The following is a 15,298-nucleotide window of genomic DNA, read 5'->3' on the forward strand; positions in this document are numbered from 1 at the left end:
TGGCAGAGGAAGGAGTCAGATGGCAAGGGCGGCCCTTAAAGTTCCCTGAGTGCTGCCGAGCCAGGGTTTGGCCTCATCCAAGCACAGCTCAGCCCTGAGGCAGGTCCTGAAGCCCTTCCTCGAAAGGGACCTGGCCAGCATCTTCACACAGGAGCTCTGTGGCGGCCTCATCCCAGATGCACCTAGACTTGTGAGAGATGAGTGAGCACGTCCAGACACCATGAGGCTCCTGGGCACATAGCCTTCAGTGGGGAGAAATGACTAGGTGGAAGCTTGCACGAGAGGGGAGTGGGCCTTGTCTTTCTCTGCCCTGTAAGCAGTGTCAGCTCCACTGGGCACCTTCCAGTTGGAGCCAAGGATCCTGGCCCAGGCCCCTGATCCTGTTCTGTGTGAGCATGCACAGCCCACACCAGGACAGTCCAGGGAGGCGCCCCAGGTTTAAAAGACAGGACTGTGAGGGCGTGGTGGCGCAGGCCTCCAATCCCAGCATTCCGGAGGCTGAGGTAGGAGGATCACTGTGAGTTCCAGGCCGACCTGAGACTGCAGAGTGTGTTCCAGGTCAGCCTGGGCTACAGGGAGACCCTACCTCAAAAAACAAAAAACAGCACAGAAAACAAGCAATAGTAGGGCACAGGTCAGCCTGCATCTACAGGAGATGGATAGCCTGTCAAGCCCCAAGGAATCCTCATTGGATTACAACCTCAGGCACCCACCAATCTACCCACCTACTCATCTATCTTTCCACCCCCCCCACACACACATCCACAAGCCCCCTGGCTCATCCATACATCCATTCACTCATTCCACCTCCCCATGTACACATCCATCGCCCCACTCGCCCGTTCACATAGCTACCAACCCATCGATCTCTTCACTCTTCATTCATACATCTGCCCATCCATCCACTCCTCACTCACTCATCCACGCATCTACCAGCCCACCTATCTCCCCTCCCCAATCATCTACTCAGTGAGGCCTACTTTTCACTTACAGATGCATGCGTTCATTCATTCCATCACTCATTCACCTGATCAGGAGTCCGATCCTCCCTTCAATGAGCATGGGCAGAGCTGTGTCTATATGGACCGGGCTCTGCCCAGGGAAGGGGAGGGCCAATCAGACCTGGTTCCAGCACTCAAAAAAACCCTAGGACAAGGCAGCAATAATGTGCTTTAGGTACTCAAGGGAGGGCAAGGTAGTTGTTCAGAGAAACCTAGGAGGAGGAGGCCCTTGAGCTGGACTAGAAGGAAAGGATGGACAAGCAGGCTCTGGGGAAAGTGTCAGTGCAGACCACGTAGAACAGCACGTCACAGGCCCAGCCTGGCTGGCTGACGGGGATGAGCCTTGGGCACTGGCCAGCTCCGGAGGGGACCACTTCTTGCTGCATTTGAAAGCACGTTTCTAGGCAGTGGATGTTGAAGGCCCCAAAGAGGCAGCCTTACTTGTTGGGCTGGGCAGGAGCAGAGTCCAGGCACAAGCTGCAGCAGCCGCGAGGGGGAGATGGAGCCTGGGGCGGATCTGGGACAGGAGGGCAGGGGTTGTAGGAAAGAAGGTTGTTAAGATCAGTCCCCGCCCCCTCCCCCCTCCCCCCTCCCGCCCCCCCCCCCCCCCCCCGCAAGCTGACCAAGGGCGGGGCTGAGGAGCATCAGCTAGAGCAGGGACAAGAAGGAGGAGGGTGCATAGGACACAGTCATAGGAGTAGGGTTGCCAGATTTGGCAAATAAAAATACAGGACATGGGCTGGGGAGGTGGCTCAGTGGTTAAAGGTGCTTGCTTGCAAAGCCTGTTGGTCCGGGTTCCATTCCCCAGAACCCACATAAACTGAGAAGCACAATGTGGCAAATGCACCTAGAGTTTGTTTGTAGTAGCAGGAGGCCTGAGCACATACATATTCTCTCAAATAAATAAAAAATTTAAAAAATATTTAAAAACTTTTATTTAGTTATTTATTAGAGGGAGAGAAAGAAAGAAAATGGGCATGCAAGGGCCTCCAACGGCTGCAAATGAACTCTAGGCACATGTGCCACCTTGTGTATCTGGCTTACATGGGTCCTGGGGAATCGAACCTGGGTCCTTTGGCTTTGCAGGCAAATGCCTTAACTGCTAAGCCATCCCTCCAGCCCTAAAAATATTTTTAAAAATCCATGTCCGCCAGACAAAGTGGAATTTCACATAGAGGATGGGTAATTTTTAGTATAAGTACACCCCATGAAACATTTGGGACATACACTAAGACATTATTTGTTATCTACATGAAATCAAGTGCCACTGCATTTTATCTGGCAATTCTATGGAGACGGTGAGAGGGTGGGTAACTATCAGAAGTGAGTACAAAATAACCCCTGAATTTTGAACATAAATGTTGACAATGACCTTGGTGAGTGAGCAGTCACACTGTGGGGCTGTGATGTGTGGTATGTATGGTGTGTCGTGTGAGTCTGGTGTGTGGTATGTGTGTGGTATATGACATGTGGTATGTGTATTGTGCATGTACATGACATGTGATGCATGTGTTGTGTGATGTGTCTGCATGTGGGGTGTTATGACTGTGTGATGTGTGAAACAGGGTAATTTGTATATGTTGCGTGTTGTAGGAACATGTGTGCATGTCTGGTGTGTGTGTGTATAAGATGTATGTGTGGCTAAACAGTGTATGGTGTGGTGGGTAAATGTGTGTATTTGGTGTGTGTGGTGTATGATGTGAGGTGTGTGTGTGCTGTGGGTATGTGGTATGTGTGTGGTTTGACTGTGTGTGTGGGTATCTGCATGGTGCATGATGTGAGGTGTGTGTGTGCTGTGGTATGTGGTATGTGTGTGGTTTGACCGTGTGTGGTATCTGCATGGTATATGATGTGTGGTATGTATGCTGTGGTATGTGGTATGTGTGTGGTTTGACTGTGTGTGGTATCTGCATGGTGCATGATGTGAGGTGTGTCATTTTCCCTAGCACAGCCTCTTGTATAAGGAGAGGGAGGAGCCCAGTAACAGGCTAGCAGGAAGCCCCCTCACTGCCAAAGACAGTCCTCTACCCACTATATCCAATGGATGGAGGTTGGCAGTGCAAGGACAGGACAGACTGGCACCAAGATACGAGCAAAGCCAGAGGTATTTATCGGGTGGCAGTTGTGAGAGAAGTAACTATTCAAGGTCACCCTGGACCTCTGGGACAGAGCTAGTGGGTCCCAGCCTCCCCGTCTCCAGATCGAGCATTCTGTCTGTTTACTGCTGCAGCAGGGTCTCTTACTAGGCACCAGGCGTACTTTATATGTCATCTGTCAGTACCCCGACAGCCTCATACCCTCCATTGTGTGAATGGCTGCCCTGTGAGGATCTCAGGGCAACGGTGACTCTGCAGGAGCAATGCCAAAAGGCTCTCTTTCTGGGCATATGTTATCCAGAGCACCTCAACAGAATCCAGTTCACATCTTCAGGAGTAAGGGAAGCTGGTGGGCACGATCACCCCAGGTTTATCTGAGCAAAACGCATCTCTGATGATAAGGGAGACAGTGGTCTTTGCCATCTGCAGAGGTCTCCTCAGGCCACTCATGAACTTTCCCTGAGGGGCTGGGAGTCTGGAAGAACAGCCTTTGGGTTTGAGTGTGTTGAGGGCTGGAGAGGTTGCTTAGCAGTTAAGGCACTTGCCTGAAAAGCCTAAGAACTTGTGTTTGAATATATAGGTCCCATGTAGACACATGCACAGTAACACAAGTGCTCAATGTCACACAAGGGGGCACACATGTCTGGAGTTTGTTCACAGTGGCTGAAGGCCCTGGACCATTCTCTCTGTGTTTGTGTATGCCTTTAAAAAAAAAACAGTGTGTTGAGGCCTCCCTGACACTTTGCTTCTGCCTCTTGTGGCCTTAGGTCTTGTTTCCCCGCTTGCAAAGGGCAGGAAGCACCCTGTGAATTCCTTACAGCCCCCTGGGAAGTGGAAGGACCTTCCATGGGTGTGCGGAGTGCAGAGACGAGCTCCCCGGCTTGCTTGTTGGCAGGACTGACGTCTGAGGGAGTAAGGGGGAAGAGGCACCCCATGCTGCCCTTCCTCCGTGGTCCCTGGCTCTGAAACCAGGGCGGGATTTCTCTCTGGGACAGGCTGCATTCTGGAATCAAGAGGCCTTGAAATAACATGTTTTCCGGAAAAGTGCCTTCCTTGGAGGAAACCGCTTGTTCCAAGGAGTAGAAAAGGGTCATTGTGCTTTGCCAGGTCTCCATTCCTGAGGTCATGACACTTGAATAGGCAGGCATTGTTGGAGACGCAGAAACCCACTGCGCCTTCACGTCCTTACCCAGGTGCCCCGTCCAGCACGAGTCTGCAGGGTGGAAGTCAGAAGTGGCCTAAATGCCAACAGATCCTAGCATAGCCCTGAAATCCTTCAGAACCATGAGGTACATTTAAACTCGCTAGTACAAAGGGGCATTCATCACGAGTAGATAAGTAAAATGTAGAGTGAGTTAGAGACCCATGTGGTGGTTTGATTCAGGTGTCCCCCATAAACTTAGGTGTTCTGAATGCTAGGTTCCCAGCTGATGGAGATTTGGGAATTAATGCCTCCTGGAGGGAGTGTATTGTTGGGGGCAGGCTTAAGGGCTTTATAGCCAGGTTCCCCATGCCAGTGTTTGGCACACCCTACTGTTGCTGTGGTCCATCTTATGTTGGCCAGGGGGTGATGTCCACCCTCTGCTCATGCCATTGTTTTCTCCTGCCATCGTGAAGCTTCCCCTCGAGCCTGTGAGCCAAAATAAACCTCTTTTTCCCAGAAGCTACTCTTGGTTGGGTGATTTCTACCAGCAATGCAAACTGGATTGCAACAACCCAGATATGTGGCTATATGTTGAAATTTTACTTTCGATAAAATCCACTTCTCTGGGTAGAACTAGAGAGGTCAAGGTATTAAGCTGCTGCCTGGGTGGGTGGGATTGCTTGTGGGTTTTAAAGTATCCCTCCAAGGCCCATGTGTCAAACTTACTCTCCAGGGTGGCTCTATTGGGAGGTGGTGGGATCTTTAAGAAGTGGGGTTACTTGAAGGTTGTTAGGTCACTGGGCACCTGCTTTTGAAGAGGACAATGGGGCCTGAGCCCTTCCTCCTGTCCTCTTTCACCCCTTGGCCATGATGTGAGTAGTTTATTTATTTATTTGAGAGACAGAGGAAGAGACAGAGAGAAACAGAGAATGGGCACGCCAGGGCCTCTAGCCGCTGCAAACAAACTCCAGATGCATGCGACCCCTTGTGCATCTGGATTACATGGGTCCTGGGGAATCGAACCGGGGTCCTTAGGCTTTGCAGGCAAATGCCTTAACCACTAGGCCATTTCCCCAGCCCCTGATGTGAGGGGTTTTGCTCCACCAGGTGCTCCACCATGATGTGCTGCCCCCACACACCCCCGGCCTACAAGCGGCAGCCCCAACAGGTCACGGACTGGAACCTTCAAAACTGAGCCACAATAAACCTCTCTCTCTCTCTCTCTCTCTCTCTCTTTTTGAGGCAGGGTCCCACTCTTGCCCAGGCTGACCTGGAATTCACTAGGTAGTCTCATGATGGCCTCAAACTCACAGTGATCCTCCTAACTTTGCCTCCTCAGTGCTGGGATTTTTTTTTTTTTTTTTTGAGACTTTTTGAGGTCTTGTTCTGTTTTTCAGGCTGGCCTTCGACTCTTGATTTTGCGTCAGCCTCCTGAGTGCTGGGATTACAGGTGTGAGCCTCCACACCCTGCTTTGAGGTGGTATGTTTGTGGGGGCTGACAAGAGTAGAAGTTTTCTGGAGGGCACTGGCTCTGTCTCCCCCACCCCAACCCAGATGCTTCCCAAGACAGGGTGTGAATCCTGACCCAGGTCTCTAGTTGGACAAAGCTGGGGAACATGTGAAGGAAGGCACCCCCACACACCCCAGTTGTGGAGGAGACAACAGAGCCCCTGGATGGGAGGCCTCCTTCAGGCCACTTCTGACGTTCATGTCCAGGTCTTTCCAGCTGCCCACACAGTCTGCTTAGGGCTGCGGGGGCTTAGGGGTCTTCTGTCCTGGTTCTTTTGAAATTCAAACACCTTGAAAGCCCATGTCCTTTGTGTGGGACTTGGCTAGAGAGAAAGGGTGACTGCCTCCTAGTTTGACCTTCTCTGTCAGTGTCCTTGCAAAGGGCCGGCCATTGGGACTCGGCCTGCTCTGGGTGGGGTGCACCCTTCCACCCCTGTAGCCCCTACGGCCCGAGCTGAGGATCTTCCCCGGTGTAGGCATGGGCTCTGAGAGGACTGCTGGGAGCCTAGTGACCGTACCTTTCAATTCCTGCCGTCAGTGTTAGGTCAATCACAGTCTCCCAAGAGTCAGCCCAGAGTGAAGGGATGTGAGAAAGACACAAGGAATGGCAGCCAAGGAATGCAGGAAGTCTCTAGAAATTGGAGAGGCAACCTGAAAGACATCTCTCCTAGAGCCGCTGGCTAGGAAGCAGCCCTGCTGCCAGCCCCCACCCCATCTCCGTTGCCATGGCAATCGTCATGCCCCAGCCTCCCTAGTGCTGGGATTACAGGCTCAGGCCACCATGCCTGGCTGCCTGCTGACATCTTCATCTTCGCCAGTGAGTCTGATTAGGATTCTGATGTCCAGAGCGGTGAGATTTACTTTGTGTTGTCCTAAGCCACTAAATCTGTGCTAATGTGTTGCTTAGCTTTGCCAGCAGCACAAACCAAGACTCAATCAGCTTCCCTAGTTGATCCACTTCCTGCTGCCAAGAAACAGGTGAGGATGGACACAGGTGCAACAGCTGATGAGGGCTGAGGAATGACGGGACCGGACCACCTCCGAGACGGGACTGGGGAGGCAGAAGTTGCACTTTGCAGTAAGCAAGATAAGAAAAGCAAAGGAGCAGGCTGAAGAGATGGCTCAGTGGTTAAGGTGCATGCGCGCGAAGCCTAAGGATCCAAGTTTGATTCTCCAGGTCCCACGTAAGCCAGATGCATTGCAATGGCTAGAGGCCCTGGTGCACCCATTCTCTGTCTCTAATAAATAAATAAATCTTAAAAGAATAGCAAAGGAGCAATGGTTGGGCCTTAGGCTAGATGTTGGCAGTATGCACACTTAGTACCTCAATCTTACCTAATAGAAACATCAGTGCCATATATGTATTCTCCAAGGATGTTCTTGGAGTGTTATTTTTACAAAACATCAGGATCCAAGTTTCCATCAATACAGAAATATATGAACAAATTATGGTACATGTATATCCATAAAGTGAGATAGGCATCCACTACCAAAGTGTACTAACTTGGCTACCAGCCGCTGTCAAATAAAACAAAAGAGAAGCCAGGTGTGGAGGCGCACGCCTTTAATCCCAGCACTTGGGAGGCAGAGGCTGGTGGATTACCGTGAGTTCAAGGCCACCCTGAGACTACAGAGTGAATTCCAGGTCCGAGTGAAACCCTGCCTCGAAAAACCAAAACAAATACCCAAACAAACAAGAAACAAAAGAGTATTAGTTGGGCAGGGTGGTGCTTGCCTGTAGTCTTAGCACCCGGGAGATAGAAGAAAAAGGAGCTGAGTTCAAGGTGCAAATAATAACTGTCTAGAATGGTACTATGAAGTTTTCTTTTCATAAACTTTGTTCTAGTTTTTGGCGTGTGTGTGTGTATGGTGCATGCACATGTATGTGGCCTTGCAGTGCCCCATGCCCTCCCCTGCAGCTGGGGGCACTCGCCTGCGGTGGTCAGAGCAGAATGTTGGGGGTCCTGCTCCATTGCTCTTCTGCCCATCTTATTTCTAGTGGAAGTTGCTTCCTGATACTGGAGTTTGTTGGTTTTCACAAGCCCTGGTTTCTGTTTCCCTTTGCCGGGCTGCAATTAAAAGTGCACATTGCCTAGCCATTTATGTGGTAGTTTTGGGCCTACTCAGGCCCTCATGCTTGTACAGGAAGTGCACTTACCACTCAGGCATCTCTAAAGAGCTACTCCATGTTTTAAAAAATGAGTATTGCATGTGATAGGAAGCACTGTATGCTTGTTCAAATGAGGTCAGACAGTACAGGATGTAAAACCCAAAGTAGGTCTCCTCCATCCAAACCTGTCCCCTGAGGTTATCATGTCCTTATAGACTTAAAATTATTTTTTTGGTTTATTTTTATTTATTTGAGAGAGAGAGAGAGAGAGAGAGAGAATGGGTGCGCCAGGGCCTCCAGCCACCGTGAACGAACTCCAGAAGTGTGCGCCCCCTTGTGCATCTGACTAATGTGGGTCCTGGGGAATCGAGCCTCGAACCGGGGTCCTTAGGCTTCACAGGCAAGCGCTTAACCACTAAGTCATCTCTCCAGCCCTCCTTCTAGACTTTTGATTCTATGTTTACACACACACACACAATTTAGAAATTATTTTTTTTAAAAATAATTTAAGATAGTATATTTTATTTTTTTTATTTATTTGAGAGTGTGTGCATGTGTGAGAGAGAGAGAGAGAGAGAGAGAGACAGAGACAGAGTGTCAGGGCCTCCACTCACTGCAAACAAACTCCAGATGCATGTGCATCTAGTTTACATGGGTCCTGGGGAATCAAACCTGGGGCCTTTGGCTTTGCAGGCAAGTGCCTTAACCACTAAGTCATCTCTCCAGCCCTCTCTTTTTTTTTCTTTCTTTCTTTTTCTTTTGAGAGAGAGGTTCTCACTCTAGCCCAGGTTAACCTGGAACTCACTCTGCAACCCAGGCTGACCTCAAACTCAGTGTTCCTCCTATTTCAGCTTCCAGAGTGTTGGGATTAAAGATGAATTCTACCATGCCTGGTTTTCTTCTTGTTTTTGATTTCTTGTGGAGGAGGAGTTTTATTTTCTGCTCTTTGTTGTAGCTGTTTGAATTTTTTTGTGTACATAGATATATATGTATATATAATATTTTTATTTATTTGTCTTCTAGCAGAAAGAAATAGAAGAAAGACAGAATGGGCACACCAGGCCCAATAGCTGCTGCAAACAAACTCCAGAGACATGCACCACTTTGTGCATCTGGCTTTATGTGGGCCCTGTGGAATTGAACCAGGGTTATTAGGCTTTGTAGGCAAGCATCTTAACCACTAAGCCGTCTCTCCTTTTTACAGAGGGCAGCAAATACTTGGGAGGTCTAAGACTCATTAGAATTACCAGAAAAGAAAGTCAGTTGCCTCGTATGAGTTGTCTTTATCATATCTGCCAGGAAGTGGCAGATTGAGCGCTGCTGTCATGGCTAGCCAGAGATTATCCTCCGGGATGAAGGCAGTAGACGCAGAGGAGACTCAAAACTCATCAAAGCAGGCTGGGCATGGTGGCGCATGTCTTTAACCCCAGCACTTGGAAGGCAGAGCTAGGAGGACCACTGGGAGTTCAAGGCCAGTTTAGGACTATAGAGTGAGTTGCAGGTTAGCCTGGATTAGAGTGAGACCCTACCTGGAAAAAGCAAACAAACAAAACCCCAAAACTCATCAAAGCAGAAAATCAGAAGCTGCCAAGAGCTCAATACTAAAGGAGAAATATGTCTCTATGATATGAGTCAATATTATATAGCAAGAATATTTCAGTATCTAAGAATTACATCTACTGGTTATAGATTCTAATATAGAAAATATTTAAAAGAAGCCAAAGTTGGTATAAGGCAAATGTCAAATAAAAATCACTTAAGAATTGAGACAGAATAATACAAATATTCAGTATTTAAAAGTTAATATTTTAAAAAGAAAAGTGAAAGCCAGATGTGATGACATTTACCTGTAACCCTAGCCATTGGGAGGTGAAAGCAGGAGAATTCGAAGTTCAGGTTCATCTTGGTTATTTCATGAGTTTGAGGCCAGCCTAAGATACATGAGACTATGTCTCCAAAAATAAAAAAAAAAAAAGAACTTTTAAAGCACAAGGTTTCAAATCAAGTGTTCCATTTAATAATACTGAGCTTTGCATTGTGACAATATGTAAGAGGTATAAAACTCATTTTTCAGGGGTGAAATTGACTGAATTATTAATGGTGTTCCCCAAACATTTGTCCATAAGGACCCATGTTGCTTCAAAGATACTCATTTTCTTTTTATTTATTTTATTTATTTTTGTTTTTCAAGGTAGGGTCTTGCTCTAGCTAAGGCTGGCCTGGAATTCACTATGTAGTCTCAGGGTGGCCTCAAACTCACAGCGACCCTCCTACCTCTGCCTCCTGAGTGCTAGGATTAAAGGCGTGCGCCACCATACCCAGCTCTTTATTATTTTTTAGCAAAGGTGTTGCCTGGGAGTCCAGACTGGCGTAAGGCTCACTCTATAGCCCACATTGGTCTTGAATTCATAATACTTCTCTCTCAGCCTTCTGAGCATCTCAGAGGGGGTTATAGGTATAGGACATCAAGCCTGGATTTGATTTCTCTTGCTAATGATGAAAATATTTGTGTCTGCCTACCCTAGTCTTGATTTTGCTGTTGAAATCAATATTGCTCTTACTAATTCAGATTTTCAGAGCAGTTCTTGACTCATGTTATAGTGCACTACAAATATAGGCAAGTATCTGTGGTGGTTTGAATATGAATTGTCCCCGTTAGACTCATGTATTTGGATACTTAATCCCCACTTGGTGGTGGGGGGAATCTGTTAAGTCTCTACAAAAAAATGATAGTCTACAGTGGATATTCAAACTCTTCTAAATGCCAGTGCCCATTATTAGTATGTTTTCAAGTAATGTCAATAATATGCATATAATAATATCAATATTAGCAGAATTATTTGTTAAATTAGCAATTTAAGGACTTATTTTGCTTCCAAAATTTTGTTAATTGTTCTGGTCTATCAGTGTCCCATGTGTACAAAATTACTAATTTTTTTAAAATTAAAAGATGACTTATGGGCTGGCTTAGCAGTTAAGGTGTTTGCCTGCAAAGCCAAAGGATCCCAGTTTGACTCTCCAGGACCCACATAAGCCAGATGCACAAGGGGTGCATGTGTCTAGAGTTCCTTTGCAGTGGCTATAGGCCCTGGCACACCCATTCTCTTTATCTCTCCTCTTCTCTCAAATAAATTAATTAATTAAATTTAATTAAAAAAAACATGACTTGCTACCACGTATTTGGGGGAGGAGAGCAGCCCTGAATTTAGAGAAGACAAGCCTCTGGAACTTTTTTATCCAGAAGTGGGTATACTGCTTCTAAGAGGTGGGGGAGCTAACTCCTGGTACCCCCATCTCAGCAGTGGACTAGACACTTCTAGCAGCAGCCTCAGGGAAAAGGAAATCTGAAGAGACGTTTAGTTTAAGCCATCAGTGAACCTGCGGCATCTGCTGTCGCCTCTGCTCCGCAGCCGTGGCTTCCTCAGCATGCCAGTGGCACTCTTATTGAACAGCCAAAAAGCCAGAAATACATGAGCCAGTAGAACACTGTACGAGCAAGGGGTAAGGAGCTTTTGACCTTGCATAATCTTTACACATTTGTTAAAGGAAGGGATTTAGGGGTCTGACCTGCTGGACTCTGCTGATCTAGAACACACATACACTTGACCTGTGGCCCATAGTTACTGACCTCGCTCTCTTCGGTGCTATGATCAATACTGCTTATGCACGTATTTTTGTTTTGAGTCAAGAGTCCAACCAGGCCTCCGAAGAATGGAGCACAGGGCATATCTCCATTATCAACATCTCTAAACGTTGCTTGTCAGTGTTTATCTGTGCTGTTTGCAGGCCAAAGGTACACCAAGGCAAAGAAAACCTAGTGGCTGAGGCAGTAGGATCAGGAATTCAAGGTCTATCTGGGTTTACACACAGAAAATTAGGAGCAAGTCTGGATTACATAATGAGACCTTGTCTCAAAGAACAACAACAACAATAATAAGGGGATAAAAGGGAAAACAGAAGCTGGGATCCACATTTTTTATTTATTTATTTATTTATTTTTTTGGTATTTCAAGGTAGGGTCTCATTCTATCTCCGGCTAACCTGGAATTCACTATGTAGTATCAGGGTGGCCTCAAATTCACGGTGATCTTCCTACCTCTGCCTCCTGAGTGCTGGGATTAAAGGTGTGCACCACCACACCTGGCTCATGGTACATTTTAAAAAATTAAGTTAAATATTTACAATTTGTAGTACATTTCTTTTACTTTGAGATTATGTTCTTTCTGTTTTAGGAGATAATATAATTCTGTTTTTGTTAGATACTAGATGGTATTAGTTACTGTTGTTTCATATTTTAGCAACATCAAGTAACTTTCAATTGAAGAAAAGTTATCTTGGCTGTGAAATCTGGGAATCCGGAGACCACTAACAACAGAGACAGAATGCCACTTGGGCTGTCTCTCAGAGTGGGCTTTTTAAGGATCTGTAGTTTATTCAAGTGGCCACTAGATGCCATTCTTGTGTACTTATATCATCTAGGTAATTTCATGGTGTAATTTAGAGAAGCCAGAAATCCCTTTCTTATTGTAAACTATATCTTGCTATGTACAGCTATTTTTCTGATTTAAAAAGTTTTTAGTGAGCCAGGTGTGGTGGCGCACGCCTCTAATCCCAGCACTTGGGAGGCAGAGGTAGGAGGATTGCCAAGAGTTCGAGGCCATCCTGAGACTACATAGAGAAATCCAGGTCAGCCTGAGCTAGAGTGAGACCCTACCTCAAAAAAACAAACAAAAAAGGCTGGGGGGATTGCTTAATGGTTAAGGTGCTTGCCTGCAAAGCCAAAGGACCCAGGTTCGATTCCCCAGGACCCACGTTAGCCAGATGCACAAGGGGGTGCACATGTCTGGAGTTTGTTTGCAATGGCTGGGAGCCCTGGCGTGCCCATTCTTTCTCTCTCTTCCTCTCATTCTCTGTCAAATAAATAAATAATTTCTTAAAAAAGAAAAACCAAAAGAAAGTCTTTATTAATATCTAAAAATGAAAGTAATTTTATTTTATTTCCTTTCTTATTTAAATTTTTTTTGTTGGATGCTGTTGGATAGCATCTCACCACATTAGCCCAGGCTGGTCTTGTGCTTATAATCACTGTCTCCCTAGTGCTGGGATTATAGGCTTGTACCACCATACCCAGCATAACTTTATCCTTTTTTATTGTTGTTTGGAGACAGGACCTTGCCATGTAACTCTTACCTCTGTCTTTTGAGTGCTAGAATCAAAGTTCTCATCTCGGTGTTTAAATACTTCCTAAATACAAGCCCCCAGAAGGGGGATAGTCTGGACAGAAGGTGGAAAAAGCTTAGCCTTTAAACCATGGACTTTGGCCAGGAAACCCCAGTCCCAGAATTGGGTTGCTCCCCACAGTGAGCTGTTGGCCAGGAAGACCTCTGAAGTCCCCAAAACAATGTAGGATATTATCAAAACACTTGATTACCTGCAAGAGCTAAAAGGTAAGGCCCTATTGCTGGAAGACACAGCAGGCTGTGGTCACAGGACATCAGGATAGCATGCTGAAACCAAAAGGGAAACTAGCTCCCTCCCGGCTAGTCCTCAAAATGTTGGAAAGCTCCATGGGATCGACTGGAGGATGATCGTTACCAACAGCATGAATAAGCAGGGACCCTGCAGACTACAAAATCAACCAGCCAGACAAGAAATGCACGCTTGTGCAATAGTGGCACACAGCCTCTGCGGGTAACCAGTTGTTTTCTGATTGGACATGAGGCCCGCTCAGTAGGAGATAACTCCTACCTGGTACAGAAACTCATAGACTTCGGAGAGAAGCTCCCACTGCTCTCTGGAGAGTGGGCTTGCACACCAAAAAGTCCCACAAATAACTTTGCACATCTCTCTTAACCCAAGCTACTCTCACTCTTGATTGAAGAATTTGCTTATTTTATAGAAGGCAGAAAAAAAAAAAAAGAGAAGAACCAAAATCCATCAATAAAACAAACAAATGAAAAAGCTAACTGCCCAACACAAATCGTGACACATCTACCACATCTGCCAGGGCCCAGGAGAAATTACAGAGGAAGTGGTGACATGAGTGCTGCTCTTACTGCTAGCCTGACAACCAGCTCCAGGGACATGGTGACAGACATGTCAATCAATCAAAACCTGTCAAAGCAGAAATCTAGAAGCTAATACCAATTATTGAGCTAATAGAGAGCTCAATACTAAATCAGACTACCAACAGGCCTGACACAGTGCAAAGAACTTTGCAGAAGAGGGTGTGGAAAGATTGTAAGAGCCATAGAGTGGGTAGGAATACCCCGAGGCATAGTCCCCTCTTCCCCCCACTACCCCACAGGGACTGACTGAGGACTTCATGACCCCACAGTGAATACCGTAACCTCACTGAGGAGGGCCCCAGTGAAAGGAGCAGGGGCTAGGGGATAAAAGAGTGTAATTATTATATTTATTTAAAATAAAATAAATTCAAAAACAAGCCCCCAGTAGTCTCAGAAATGTAGTGTATTCAGAACAAGTCATTCCTCTTTGCCAGAGCTTTATATAAGCTTCTCCGTTGGTGGATGTCTTTATGTGAGTGGGGACTATGGGCTGCCAATTTTTATAGAGCACACAGAATCTAGCATGATGCCACATCAGCCTAATGATGATTTTCATTTGTCAAGTATCATATGCTTTTAAAAGTTTCATTCCTCTCAACAATACTTTAAGTTTGAGAATGCCTTTTCTTTTCTTAAATTGCTTTTTGTTTATTTTTATTTATTTGAGAGAGACAAAGAGAGAAACAGGAAGATAGAGAGAATGGACTCACCAGGGCCTCCAGCCACTGCAAAAGAACTCCACATGCATGCGCCCCCCCACCCCCCTTTGTGCATCTGGCTAACGTGGGTCCTGGGGAATTGAGCCTAGAACCAGGGTCCTTAGGGTTCACAGGCAAGCGCTTAACCGCTAAGCCATCTCTCCAGCCCTTCTTTTCTGTTTTTAGAGAGTGAGAGCACAGGCAAGAACTGGTGCACCAGGGCCTCAGCCACTGAAATCAAACTCCAGACTCTTGCGCCATCTAGTGGGCGTATGTGACCTTGTGCTTGCCTCACCTTTGCGCATCTGGCTTATATCGGATCTGGAGAGTCAAACATGGGTCCTTCGGCTTCGCAGGCAAGTGCCTTAATCACTAAACCATCTCTCCCACCGGAGAATGCCTTTTCTTTGTTCTCCTCCACAATCTGCCAAAGAGAATCAAATGCACATTATTCACAATGAAGGCTTTCTACTTCACCCTCAAAAACACTTGCTGAGCATGACTGCTGAGCCCTGTACAGTGCACGTGTGAGTGATAGGAAGAACAGATGGAGTCTTCCCCTCCTGGGAGTGGACACTCTGGTGGAAGGTTATAGCAAAGAAGCAGTGGGTGTTCTGGGGGAGAAAGAAGCAATTGGGGGGGGGGGCAAAGCCATGCGAGGTGTCCCCGTCC

The sequence above is a fragment of the Jaculus jaculus genome, chromosome 1, assembly GCF_020740685.1.
Source record: "Jaculus jaculus isolate mJacJac1 chromosome 1, mJacJac1.mat.Y.cur, whole genome shotgun sequence".
Taxonomy (NCBI): Eukaryota; Metazoa; Chordata; class Mammalia; order Rodentia; family Dipodidae; genus Jaculus; species Jaculus jaculus.